Below are 15,545 nucleotides of genomic sequence, written 5' to 3'. Positions count from 1 at the left end.
AAGACAATGAAATCAAACTGGCTACATACAAAGTCCTCCCAAAAATGTGAATTGGTTACAGGATCTCCACCAAAAAAAAAAGAAAAATCCTGAAAGACTTTCTCAAAAATGATTTTCAAAATTAACTAAAATAGAGGAAAAATTGGGAAAAGAAATGAGAGTGAGCTAAGAAAACTGTGAACTTGATAAAAGAGGCACACAAAAAAACATACTTAAGAAAAATAACACCTTTAAAAAACTAGAATTGTCCAAAATGGTAAAGAGTGCTCAAAAATCCACTAAAGAGAAATATTACTTAAAAAGAAAAGTTGGTCAACTAGAAAAAGAGGTACAAAAATTCATTGAAAACAATAACTTTTCAAAAAAATAAAATTGGTCAAATGGAAAAGAAGATAGGAAAATTCACCCAAGAAAATAATTCCTTAAGAATTAAAATTGAGCAAATGGAAGCTAATGCCTCTATGAGCCTTCAAGAAATGATAAAACTAAATTTAAAATGGTGGGAAAATAGAAGAAAATGTGAAATCTCATTGGAAATATGAGTGATATGGGGAAATAGATGGAAAAATAATTTTTAATTTATTGGACTATGTGAAAGACACAATCAAAAAAAAAAAAAGATTCAAGTCATCATATTTCAAGAAATTATCAAGGAAAATTGCCTTTACTTCCTAGGACCAGAGGGTAAAAAAAGAAATTAAGAATACACTGAACATCTCCTGAAAGAGGTCTAAAAATCACAGCTCCAAATTCCAAAGCTCCCAGGTCAAGGAGAAAATACTGCAAGCAGCCAGAAAGAACAATTCAAATATCAAAGAGCCACAATCAGTACAATATAAAATTTAGCTGCTTTTGAATTAAAGGATCAGAGGGCTGGGAATGTGATACTCCAAGAGGGCAAAGTAGCTGGAATATAATCAAGACTCACCTATTCAGCAAAACTAAGTATTCAGGGGAGGGGGGGAAAAGATTGTTTAACAAAACAAAATACTTCCATATATGTTTGATGAGAAGACCAGAGCTATATAGAAAATTTCAAATCCATGTCTCAAGAAAAGCACAAAAAAGTAAATATGAAAGAGAAACAATTAGGAATTTAATAAGATTAAACTGTTTACATGGGAAGAAAGATTAAACTATTTACATGGGAAGATAATACTACTAAGGAGAATACATAGAACTCTATAAATATGAATTGACTATGATGGGATGATTTCAAAAAATAAAATTAAGGAATAAGAAACTGAGAATACACTAGGAGAAAGGAGAAGGGAAAGGTAGAATGGGCAAATTAACTCACATAAAAGTGGTGTAAACTGAAGTCTTTACAAAGGAAAGGAAAATGAGGTGGACACTGCTTGAACCTTATTCCCATTGGAAGTCACTTAATAAGGGAATAACATAAACACTCAGTTGGGTATAGAAATCTATTGTGCCCTACAAATAGGAGGGGGGACAGATTAGTGAAGTGGGGGAATTGTTTGTCAGAGATGTGATACCATGGCCTCCAAATGAATTGGATTTAAGGAAGGGAGGGCTATGCAAAGTCCCATGTTTAACTTTACCTTCCAGAGTCATCAGGGTCTAATGGCAAGATACAGATCAGGACGACTGGAAATGGTCCTAAGTGCAAGGGGAGACCTCTGCCTTTTTAAGTTAAGCTAATAGGTTTCAGTTTGACTGAGGCTGTACCCAGTGCATTAAGTAATTTAAGGCCAGGTAGCAATTGAGGCAAAGCATCTCCCCTTTCACCTAATCAAAAAAAAAAAAAATCTAAATAAATAAATCTGGAAGAGAAAGACCTTCAGGGTTTCTGGTGAAAGCAAAAATGGTTACTAATTACATTCAGTATGATTCATTCAGAACCCAAACAATGATCAAATAGGACTTGACTTGGGACCTATTGATGGCCAAACAATGAGAATCAGAGTGTTTTTGGTTTAAGATATGGTTCTTAAAAAGGAAATCTAGCCTTAACTTCAAAGTGAATCCCTAAGACATCTATTAAGTTATATGTGGATTGTACTAAAGTGAACTATCACACAATATCAAGTTTACTATGGAAAATATCAATTAAAAACACCAAGTGAATATCCTAACCCTATAATTATTTGTCTGGTAACCACCTCTGGGAAGTTTGATTCTCCTGCTTAAGATTACAGTTTTTAAAAATGATCATCCCTTCTTTTTACTCTCCTATCCCATAGCTCCTACCTTCCTCAAAGCTATCCTGCACAACAAAGCCATGTGGGGATGCTATTACTATGTGAGAAAGTGATAAAATCTATGACTGTACGTCTCACACCACTCCATGATAGCAGTTTTCTTATCATATGGCCAACCTCCCTTAATAAAGTTTTAAATTATAACAAATAGAAGAAAGGTCAGATTGATGAAGGGGTTTCTCAGAAGCAAAACAAAATTTTGAGAAGGGACAAGATGAAAGGAGAGAGAAAAAAGGATGAACAGAAGAAAATAGAATGGAGAAAAATAATGTTAGTAATCATAACTGAATGTGAATGGGATGAATCACCCATAAAGCAGAAGGGGATAACAAAACAAATTAAAAATTGGAATCCAACAATATGCTGCTTACAAGAAACACACTTGAAACAGAATGACTGAGAAAGAGTGAAAAGGGGATGGAAATACAATTTAGTATATTTCAGTTCAAGTAAAAACAAAACAAGGGTAGCAGTCATGATCTCAGACAAAGTGAAAGCAAAAATAGATCTAATTAAAAGAAATAAGCAGAAAAACCACATTTTGCTCAAAGATACTATAGACAATGAAGTAATATCAATTCTAAACACATATGCACCATGTGGTATAGTCTGCAAATAGACAGTAAAACTATATTAGAGAGAGACCTCATTTTCCTCTCTCAGAACAAGATAAATTCAACCACAAAATAAACAAGAAATAAGTTAGGGAGATGAATAAAAAATGTACATAAATATTTTAGACCTCTTCAGAAAATTGAATGAGAATAGAAAGGAGTTTACCTTTTTTTAAAAAAAACTTGACCATGTTTTAGGTAATAGAAATTTCTCAAATGTAGAAAAGCAGAAATATTAAATGCATTATTTTCAGATCAGGATTAGTGAAATTATATTCAATAAAGGGCTATGGAAGCATAGATTAAAATTAATTGGAAATGAATAAGCAAAAGAACATATAGTAGAAATAATAAATAACTTTATTAAAGAGAATAAAATTTACCGGATGTAGCAAAACCAGTGCTTAGGGAAATTTTTATATTTCTAAATGCTTTTATCAATAAAAATAGAGATCAATGAAATTTTAAAAAATAGATAAAGCAAACTAAAATCCCTAATTAGACATCATGTTGGAATCCTAAAAATCAAAGAAGAGATTAATAAAACTGAAACTAAGAAAATCATTGAACTAACATAAAACTACAAGCTGGTTTTATTTTTAAAAAATAAAATAAGCCTTGTTTAATTTGATTTTTAAAAAGAAAAGAGAAAATTAAATTACTAAAACCAAAAAATGAAAAGAGTTAATGTATCATCAATGAAAATGAAAATTAAGCAATAATTAAGAGCTATTTTGTCCAATTAAATGAAATGGATGAATATTTACATAGATATAAATTGCTGAGATGAACAAAAGAACAAAAATATTGCACAAATAACTCTTAGGAAAAAAAATAAGCAAGCAATAAAAGAGCTTCTAAGAAAAAATGCCAAGGGCCAGATAGATTCATAAGTGAATTCTACCAAACATTTAAAGAACAATTAATTCCAATATAAACTATTTGGAAAAATAGGCAAAGAAGGAATCCTTTTATGACACAAATTCTTTTTATTACACAAACAACTTTTGCTTTATAAATGAGGGAAAGCAAAAACAAAGAAAAAACTATAAGCCAATTTCCTTAATAGATGTTGATGCAGAAATTTTAAATAAAATATTGGCAAGGAAATTACAACATTAGCAACATATCACAAAGATCAGGTGGGATTTATAACAATACAGGGTTGATACAGAATTAGGAAAACTATCAACATCATTGACTATATTAATAACAAAAACAACAATCATATAATTATCTCAATAAAGGCAGAAAAGGTTTTTATCAAAACACAACACTCGTTCCTAACAAAAATACTAGAAGGCAGAAAAATAAATGGAGATATTCTTAAAATGATGTTATATCTATATTAAAAACTATCTGGAGAAACCTATGTGTACAAAAATATTTATAGCAGCTGTTTTCTGCTGACAAAGAACTGGAAATTTAGAGGACACACATCAGTTCCTCAACTAAGCAAGTTGGAGTATATGATTGTGATGAAATAGTATTGTGTTCTGAGAATTGACTAGCAGACTGGTTTGAGAAAAACCTGAGAAGAGAGATATGAAATGATGTGAAGTAAAATGAACAAAACCAGGAGAACATTATATACAGTAGTAGCAACATTGTACAATTATCCGCTATGAATGACTTAGTTCTTAGCAATATAATGATCCAAAACAATTCTGAAAGACTTATGGTGAAAAATGCTATCCAACCCCAGAGAAAAAGTGATGGACTGATTAAATGTAGATCAAAACATATTTTCTTTATTTTTCCTTTTTTGTTGCTTTTGTTTTGTTTGGATATGGTTTTTGTTTTTGTTTTTGATCTTTGCTTTCTTTTGCAACAAAGCTAATACAGGAGTATGTTTTCATGATTGTACATGAATTATTTATATCAAATTACTTGCCTTCTTAATTGGGGGAAAGAAAGGAGGAAGGAAAAGAATTTGGAACTCAAAATTTTAAAAATGAATATTAAAATTGTTTTACATGTAATTAAAAATAAAATTTTAATTTTTTAAGTATGTAAATTTCAAAGTCCCTATTGCTTCCCAGATCCAATCCAAAATGTTTTCTTTGGCAGACAAAGCCCCTTTTAACCTAGTTTCTCATCTTTCCAGGCTTCTTATTCCTTAAGATTGTTCCTCCTCTTCAGCTTTGTCTGGAGATGTTTAAGTTCCAAATAAGTTCCATTTTTTATTGGAAGTTTTCTCCAACCCCTCTTAATTTTAGTTTCTTCCTTTTATTAATTATTTCCCATTTATCATGTATATAGCTTGGTTTTTATATATTTGCTTTTATGTTGTCTCCCAAATTAGAGTTGCAAGCTCCTTGAGGTCAGAGACTCTGTTTTGTCTTTGTGTGATACTCCAGTGCTTAGCACATAATAGGTGGTTAATAAATGTTTATTAATTAATTGGATGAAAGAATCAGTATAACTGGAAGAGATATATTTGTATGTATGAACAAAATTTTTGAATTTGTTTGAATGAATATTTCCTTGGTGACTGACCTAGTGAAATAATATCAGCCTTGCTATTAAGATCACACTCAATTATATAACCTATAACCTAGAAAATTGGAAAGTCAGTCCCCTTTCCATTGCCACATTCTTTCCCAATAGAGAATGATTAATGTTGTAACAACTATTACAACCAGGTTTCAGAGATACTTTATCACTCAACTATTCATGACCCTCCTCGTTAAGACTGACTGATACCATGAATAGCCAACTTTCTTCAATAGAGAAAATTGTAGTGCTTGAAATTTTAGTTCTGTTTTGGCATGTTCATATTATGGACCAAAATCCTAAGAGAATATTCTGCAAAACAATAGATCTAAGTCTGGGTAATGTCCCAGGAGAAAGGCAATGAAGATTTGTGGAATAAAATCATAGCTAAAATGGTGCCCGAAACATTGTTGCAGATCAAGAAAACTTGGAGCATTCTGGCAGCACTTACAACCACTTTTTACCATGTTAACAAGTAACCTTAGTCCCTACTTAGCAAAAATAATTAGGTAAAAAAGGAAGCTACCATATGGTGGACTACCAGTTGCACTCCTGGTAACTTTCCTAATCTGCTATTTCCTGCTCCTATCTTTTGAAAATGATTTTTGCTCAACTTTCCCTATCTAGGTTTTTTTCTATTTACCTAAGCTCAAATATTTCTAGTTACAATACTGCTGTGGATTTGAATATCGTTCCTATTATTTGTTCCTTTCAATTGCTAATCAAAACAAATGAAGACAGGTCTTTGGTCAGATTTAAATGTCCCTATCTTCCTCCAAAGAACTAAGAAAGTAAATTGGCTAGATCCTTTTCTGTTATTTACATATTTATTAAAAGGGGGAGTGAGGGAAGGAAGGAGGGAAAAAATGGAAAGGGGAATAGAAAGAGGCACAGAGAGAGAATAAGAGAGAGAGAGAGAGAGAGAGAGAGAGAGAGAAATTGCTGTATACAGTGTATGACTATTCAAAGAACAAGATAAGTATGCATTAATGCCTCAATGATATACTATTTTATTAGCATGGCTACTATATCTGTGCAATTTTTGATCCCTCTATGGCTTGATAAATGGCCTTCTTAAGTTGTCATAGCCCAAAATATTTGACGCCCAGTTATTAATTCACTGATGATAAAACCCTTCAAACTCATGTAGACATACAGTCCTTAACAGTGCATACTTGAAGAATGTGCAGTTTGGTTAGACTCTACAGAAAATGTACTACTCTATACTGCTATTTCCTTTGAAAGTTCAAAGTCACCAGTAATCAGTTTTAGTAACAGATAGTATACAAATGTTTGAAGAAAAAAATGTGAAATAAAACTCTTCTCTATGAAAAAACTCTACCACAGGTAAATCAGATTTGTCATGAGTTAAATACCTTTCTCCCCCTAGAACAGAAGAGAAAATTTGAGACATCAAATGGAGAAAAAGACAATAGGGATCATGGCATAAGACAAGATATGGTAAGAATCCTGAACAGGATGCCTGGTTGTAATGTTCTTCTCTAAAATGTAATGTTCTCTGGAAGCAGGTTTCTTGGGGGGCTTCTGGAGGCAGCCTTAGTTTCAGTTAATTTAATTACCCCATAATACAGCCAGGAGTTAAAGTCCACATCCTTTATTTTCTCTTTCAAGTATTTTCTCCTTCCTTGGGCCCCGTTAGCTTTCTCTCTCCTTGGTTCCGAGAGTTCTTGCCACTAGTCCTTTCTCTCTTCCAGCTTCTGCCTATAGCTCCCTCCGAATGTCTCCAGCCAGCACAGGGGTGGAAAATGGAATGAATCCGTCTCCTCCTCTGAGAGTGGTCTTGTTCTTTCTGACTTCTGAATGTCTCTGATTGAATCCTGGTTGAGGCTCCTAGCTTATATATGCTCTCTTAAAGGTGTGAATCTTGTAGAACTCTAATAAGTACTAATTACATTAGTGAACTAAAGAACTGTTAAGTACCATGCTAAAACTAGATAACTGACTTAGCACCTTGTAAGAATCCTAACGCCTGGTGATCTTGAAATGAATACTTAAGCACAGTTTTAAACAAGGTAAGTTAGTTTGAGTTAAAACTGTATAGCTAGGGAAGTTCTTCTAGTTGCTTTCATTCTCTAGACTTAATCACGATGACACAGTTGCTTTCTACAAAATCCTTTTCCTATTAATGAGTTCTTGGAAACTTCATTTTGAGAAAGGATCCTAGACCATTTATTTCCTGATTATTCTAGCATAAGTGTTATGTTGGTTATCCTCTTCCTCTACCTTCCAGTTTCATCTCCCCCTTTATATATTACCTTCTTCTAATGGGAACAGGAAGGTGACTCAGTGGATTGAGCTCTAGATCTGGAGTCAGGAAGACTTATCTTCCTGAATTCAAATTTAGCATCAGGCTTACTAGATATGTGACCTGAGCAAGTAACTTAACCCTACTCACCTTAATTCCTCATCTATAAAGTGAGGGGTAGAAGGAAATGGCAAACTATTCTAGTAACTTTCCCTAGAAAAGTTCAAATAGGAGGTCATAAAGAATTGAAATGACTGAAATGATTTGCCAACAATAAAATTCCTCCATTAAAATGTAAACTCTTTGAGGACAAGGGACTGTCTTTCTTTTTGCTTACATTTATCACTCCATTGCTTAGCACAGTGCCAGGCTCTTTGTAAGGGTACAATAAATGCTTGTTGACTAACTGTTGACTAGCTAACTTAATTAACTAATTGTTGTTTCCAGTCCTGGTTCTGCATTCTTCTCCTTTTTACATGGAGTCCATTTCTTCTGCTTTTTGTTCATTCTCCCAGAAAAGGCTCAGAAATTAATAATGTATATGTTGCTGGGAATTTAGGCCCTGATGCCTGTACTATATCTAATTTAAAAAGAACATCATCCCTAAAGTCTTTGTTCATTATTCAAATAATTTAGCAATCAGACAATAGATGAGGAATTATTTTTCTCTAAAAACTGAGCTCTTCTCTAACAATTCTTAAGTCCTATAAGCAGTAGTTATAAGGTGAATCCTATGCCTGAGGTTAGAACCAGAAAGAGTAAAATCTTAATCAGTAAAACAGAATGAAAGATACAGAGATCCAATTCTAGAACAAACAAGAATTCAAAAGCCCAAATTAGGAACTCAAAAACTCAAATGTATTCTTGGATGTCTATAATCATGACATATATTTCAAAAATTCCAACAAGGAAAATAAGATGTTAAAGAAGCATAAAAAAGATCAGGTTTTTATAGAACAAATAACCTGCTACTTTAAGATCAAAGGTTTCCAAGTAACCATAAAAATAATAATCTATTTCATAGGAAGACCATGCCTGGGAAGTGATCCAAGACTAGTGAATGAAGGGGAAAAAAAACCACTCGATTAAAAATTTCATATCAGCTTGTCTCTGAATGTCTTCATAAATTTTTGGAGTTAATTTTTGGATAATAGAAAAAACCAGGGAAACATAGACTAGCCTAGGGCAAAATAGTGAAATAAGCAAAGTTTTTCTTTCACTTTCACTTTCTGCTTTCTTTCTGTTTTTCATTTATTCAAGGCTTTGAAAAATAACTGATGTGTTTGCCAATATCTTATATTTTTAATTCATAGATAATGTGATATTGCTCCCAGGAATATTAACATTTATACTTTTTTTTTAAAAAGAATGCTTAAGAAAAATTCCTTGTTTTACTTTAACCATCTCCACACTTGGAAGAAAAAAAAAAAAACAAAATGAATTGCTAATAGTGGTAATTTCAGGTAGCATGGCAGGACAATGGTAAAAATAATTTTAGTCAAAGAGCTCTTCAGCAGAGTTCCTCCAATGACATTAATGTACACAATTGCCTAATTAAGATAATTTCTGATGAGAAATGACAGAAGGAAGTCAAGTTACTTTGCTTTCATTTGATCTTAACAATCAATTCATTTTTGAAGAAAGCAAATATCTGCTCTCCAAATTGATATGGAAGAGCAAAATCTCTAAATCTTCCAAGATTTCCTCTTGGAAATCTTCCAAGATTCTTCCAATGGTTCTTCCAAAGTTTCAAATCTTCCAAGGTTCTTCCAATATCTCTAAATTTTCATTTTGGAATGGCAAATATCCTGTTAATACCTTCCAATTAAACCTCCTAATAGATGACTGTGAAACCTCTATTTAAAGATATAGAGCCAGACATGGCTGAAATTACTAACACCAAGAAATAATGAAAGCAGGCATTCTCTCCTAAGGCAGTCCTTTCTACTTGGAGATAACTTCAGATACTCATTTTTTTTTTAATGGCAGGCAAATTCCTTTTCAGTCAGCACTTCTGACTTCAGATTATTTCTATAATTCCACAGAAACCTCTTAATCCTGGAAGTTCACTTTCTAATTTTTTTGCCATCATATTATGCATTTCATCTTCTGTGATTTTCTCTATCTCATATTTGGCAATGAACTCTTTGTCCATAAAAAAGTAATTTTTCCTTATTTCTTTCATTTCTTTCTGATGTGATCTTTTTTATGTAAGACATGTATTCATTTAGAGCTTATCTTGTTAGAAAGGGTAAAAGCTATATTAGTCTAAATCTAATTTATTTCTATACTGCTGTGTATTCTCTATGAAAAAGCAGAACCCAAGGCTTCCTTTATGTCACTTCTAAGATACATACATCATTCATTTATGGTAGATATAGAAGATCAATTTGAAAGCAGACACTGGTGCTAGACAACACCCATCCTTCTATATCTTGATAAAAAGAGAGGGAGTAAGAAAAACAATGATGAACAAATAAAATGACATACCATGAAGTGAGTCCAGTGAGTAGATATGCATGTAGTCAGAAAGGAATCAGTTCTGCCCCTTTTCCTTAAAGGAAGGAAGAGTTTAGGTAGAATGGCATTTTTGTTATATTGGAACACCCTATCAATGAAAAGTTATTATTTCTCCAACTGTTAGAGCTGACTTTATTTGTGTGAAAAATATTTTGTATCTATATTTGTATAGTTCCTGGTTAATCTTGGCAGAAAGACTCCCAAGTATTTTATGTTGCTACAATTATTTTAAATGGAATTTCTTGCTGCTGGGCTTTGTTGGTAATTTATAAAAATGCTGTTGATTTATGTGAGTTTATTTTATATCCTACAAATTTGCTAATGTTTTAATTATTTTTTTAATTTTTAGTTTTTAGTTGAGTCTTTAGAATTCTCTAAGTATACCATCATATTACTGATATGATGTAATAGCTTTGTTTCTTCATTGCCTGTTTTAAAGCCTTCAGGTTTCTTTTTCTTCTCTTATTGCTATAGTTATCATTTCTAGCACAATATCGAATAATAGCAGTGATAATGAGAATCCTTGATTCACCCTTGATCTTATCTCCATTATAGGTAATGCTTGTAGGTGATTTTAGATAGATATTACACTTAACTTTAGGGGAAATTCCCTTTATTCATATACTTTCCAGTGTTTTTAATAAGAATGGGTTCTATATTTTACTAAGAGCTTTTTCTGCATCTATTAATATCATATGATTTCTCTTGCTTTTGTTAATGATAGGAAATTATGCTGATAATTTTTTTAGTATTGGATCAGTCCTGCATTCCTGATATAAATCCTACCAGTTATAGTACATGATCCTTATATATTTCTATAATATCCTTGCTGGTTTTTTACTTAATTTTTTTCATCAACATTCATTAGGGAAATTTGTCTATAGATCTTATTTTAACTTTTCTGGTTTTGATAGCAGTACCTTATTTTTGTCATTAAAGGAATTTGGTAGGATGAAAGGAACAAGGAATAAAAGAAGTCAATATCAATCATTAATTTTGCTTTCTTAATATCACTTGCCAGCCTCACCTATAAGCATCATCTTGTTGGATAAATCTCAGTGTTCTAACCTATTGAGAATGTGAGTCTTTACTTTATTATTTATCTTGGTGGCTTTCTTTTCCAACTTTGTATTATCTGAAAATTCTCCTAAGTATATCATCTATACCTTCATCTAAGTCCCAGTGAGTCAGGGAAAGGGGAAGTATGGTAAAGCACAAAACCAACAAAAATATTTCTGGCCCAGTATGACATGGCCATAATTCTGCATAGAGTAATTCTGATATCTTTCTATTACTGTCATTATTTTTTTTTACTCCAAGCAATGGTATGATGCCTCTTCTTATCTTACTCTTGTCACCAATACACTAGTGCCTTAGCTTATTCTGAACTTAAGAACTCAAATATTATTCCTACAGAACCATCCTTTTTTCTTTTAATTCAGCCTAAGTTCTCTGTATTCGCAGCCATTTTTTCAATAAGACTCTAAAAATCTAAATTATAATCATCAAAATAATTTGATACTGATTTTAAAAAGAGAGTCTGTACTGGGCTTATATCCCAAAGAGATTTTTAAAAAGGATAAGGGACCTGTATGTGCAAGAATGTTTGTGGCAGCCCTCTTTGTAGTGGCCAGAAACTGGAAACTGAGTGGATGCCCATCAATTGGAGAATGGTTGAATAAATTGTGGTATATGAATATTATGGAATATTATTGTTCAGTAAGAAATGACCAACAGGATAATTTCAGAAAGGCCTGGAGAGACTTACATGAACTGATGCTGAGTGAAATGAGCAGGGCCAGGAGATCATTATATACTTCAACAATAATACTATATGATGATCAATTCTGATGGAGGTGGCCATCTCCAGCAATGAGATGAACCAAATCAGTTCCAATAGAGCAGTAATGAATTGAACCAGCTACACCCAGGGAAAGAATTCTGGGAGATGACTATGAACCACTAGATAGAATTCCCAATCTTTCTATTTTTGTCCACCTGCATTTTTTATTTCCTTCACAGACTACTTATATTGTATTTAATTTATACTTTAACATAGTTAACATGTATTGGTCAACCTGCCATCTGGGGGAAGTGATGGGGGAAAGGAGGGAAAAAATTGGAATAAAAGGTTTGGCAATTGTCAATGCTGTAAAATTACCCATGAATAAAACTTGTAAATAAAAAGCTATAATTTTTAAAAAATGATAAAATAAAAAAAGAAGGAAAAAATTTTAAAAAAATAAAAAAGAGTCTGATCTACAGAACTGTTAGGTATGTACAGAAGCAAATAAAATGTACAGAAGTAAATGAAAGGCTATACTAGCCTAATATTTGATAAAGCCCAAAATCATAGTTATTAATCTTATTTGTTATAATAATCTTATAGTTAGTAATCATTATTTGGATTATCAAGAAGCACCAAGAAAGCTAGAAAGAAGTCTAGTAGAAATTAGTTAAAAGTCAGAAACTCACACTGTATACTAACATAAGCTCCAAATAGAGCTATGACTTAAAAATAAATGATGATATCATATTCAAGGCAATTCCAATAGACTTTTGATGGAAAAGCCATCTTCATCCAGAGAGGGGACTATGGAGACTCAATGTGTATAAAATTATAATATTTTTAACTTTTTGTAGCTGTTTGCTTTTTTTTCTTTCTCATGTTTTTCCCCTTTTAATTTGACTTTTCTTGTACAGCAAGATGAATATTAAAACATGTATAGAAAAATTTCACATATTTAACCTATATTGGATTGCTGGAAGGGGCAGATGAGGGAAGAAGAAAAAAATGGAACACAAGGTTTTGCAAAAGTGAAGGGTAAAAACTGTCCTTTGCATGTATTTGAAAAAAAAATTTTAAAAAGCTATTAAAAAGGATAACATCATAAACAAATTAGAAAAGAAATGAACAAATTAACTTTCAGATCTATAGATAGTGAATGAATTTATAATAAAATAAAGGATAAAGGATTTTGGAAGGTGAGAGGTAGTTTTCATTAAATAAAATAAAATATTTTCATACAAATAAAACCAATGTAGCTAAAATTAGGGGGGGGGAAGCAGGTAAATGGGAAGAAATAAAAGATTTAAAGCAAATTCCTCTGATAAAGTTATCATTTCTAAGATATCTAGGAAATTGATTCAAATTTATAAGAGCTGTTCTATAACTTGTAAGTGCCAAAGGCGGTATAGTATGCACAGACAATTTTCAAAGGGAAAAATCCAAACTTTCAATAGCAATATTAAAAAAAAAATGCTCTTAATCATTAACAATAAAAGAAATTCAAATTAAAGCAATTCTGATGTTCCACCTCACATTCATCAGATGGCAAAATTGAAAAAAATAGGGAAATGACAAATGGTGGAAGGTCTTTTTGAAAACAGGTACATTGATCCTTAATAGAGTTATGGACTAGTATAGATAGTCTGGACATTTGGTCTATGACCAAAACAATTATCAAATTTTGATAACCAAGGGTATTTGACGCCTATGCTCCAAAGAGAATAAAGAGGAAAAGGAGCCATATGTTTATTAAAAATATTTATTGCAATGTTTTTAGTGGTTAAAAACTAGAGAACTGATCAATATTTGTTGTTATTGTTTAGTCATTACAGAATTCCATAGCGCCACCTGGAGTTTTGTTAGCAAAGATATCAGAGTAGCTTGCCATTTCCTTTTTCAGCTCATTTTATAAATGAGAAAACTGAGGTAAACAGAATTAAGTGACTAACCCAGAATCACAGAGCTAACAAGTATCTGAAGCTGGATTTGAACTTAGAAAATTAATCATTCTGACTTGAGGCCTGACACTCCATCTTCTGTGTCATTTAACTATAAAAATTATTTCTTCATAAAATTCTTATCTTTTCTACTTTGACAATCTATTCTTCCTCATGGAGTCACATCTGGAATATCAATTCTTCTTTATTCATCTTTTTTTTTTTTGGCCAAGCAATTGGGATTAAGTGACTTGATCAGGATCTGAGGTCATATTTGAAATCAGATTCTCCTGACTCCAGAATTGTTCTCAATCTACTACATTATCTAACTGGTCCCTTAATCATCTTTTAAAGAAAAGAATAAATCATTAAAGCAAGAATTTGTTAGCTGTTCTATTTTTAACAGAGTTCTAAGAGATATCAAAATAGTCAATGTTCCTCCCTCTCCATCACTATCATACCTCCATACAAGGTTTTTGATTTTATTTCTCAAACTCTTCATCCTTCTTCTGCTCCTGCAAGAATAGGGCTATTGCATACCCCTGCATAATATCATTTTGTATTTTTTCTTTCATTGATCCTTACCCAAATGCATGGTATCAAGTTCTGTTTCTCAACTACTCTTATCTAGTAAACATATGCTCACCTTGGTTTAATTCTTTGAGAAATTCACAATAAATCACATCAATTTGCATTTCAGCAGTTTCTCCCAAACAGCCCAAACCACAGCAGTTAACCTCAGTAAAGCAGTGATGAGTAGAAATAGGTAGCTGTTTTTGTAAAGATTTCTTATGTTTAGGGAAACCAAAGGGGTCAGGAGAAGTTTCAATAATATGAATTACCTACCCCTTTTTCCTAATTTGAGAAATAGGTACATATATAGTTATAGACATATAGTAGACTATCAAATATATTACAGTAAATTATCAAATATATTATACATTCTAAAGATTATGGTCTAAAAATAGAATCTGAAATGCAACTTCTGATGATGAGTTAATTGATTTTAATTTACTTTAATACATCCGTTTAAAGCCTATTGGATTCTACATGTAAATTTATGTAAAAAATTGAAAATTAGGAATGCATTGTACTTGCTGTGGTGTGTGTGTGTGTGTGTGTGTGTGTGTGTGTGTGTGTTTTGTAGGGAATATAGCTCTCAGTCTAGAAAAAAGCAGATTGTTCATTTGCAAATTGTACATATGCAAAATATTCTCTTTCTTAAAGGCTGAGAATTCTTCTCCACAAATCATCTATGGCAGGAAAAGCTTTATGCTGACCCTCGCTTTCAGATCTCAGCAATGTGAACAGACTCCCTCACTTTTAGATTTTAGGAGTGTGACATCAATTCAGAGCTGTGTATGATATCAATCTGGGGTACCCAGAACCTAATATGGTGCTACGCAATAGAAAATCTATAATTACTATTGCATGTTCAATTTTAAAAGGAGTTATTGGACTATCTGTCATTTGAGCATTTATTTTAGAATACTGTTTTTCCCTGGAGAGAATTGATGTGGTAGGGAATAGAGAATTGACCTCAAATGCCAGAAAAACCTGGCTGGGTTCAAGACTCGTCTCTGACACATACTGGATTTGTGTGGTCCTGAGCAAATCACTTAATCTCTCAGTGGTATATATTTTATATAAAATTATATAAATTGCAGAAAAGGTATTGACTTTCCCTGTCAGAAGTTT

Source organism: Sarcophilus harrisii, chromosome 3, assembly GCF_902635505.1.
Source record: "Sarcophilus harrisii chromosome 3, mSarHar1.11, whole genome shotgun sequence".
NCBI classification, from domain to species: Eukaryota; Metazoa; Chordata; class Mammalia; order Dasyuromorphia; family Dasyuridae; genus Sarcophilus; species Sarcophilus harrisii.
The sequence above is the reverse complement of the archived record's forward strand: the minus strand, read 5'-3'. Positions refer to the sequence as shown.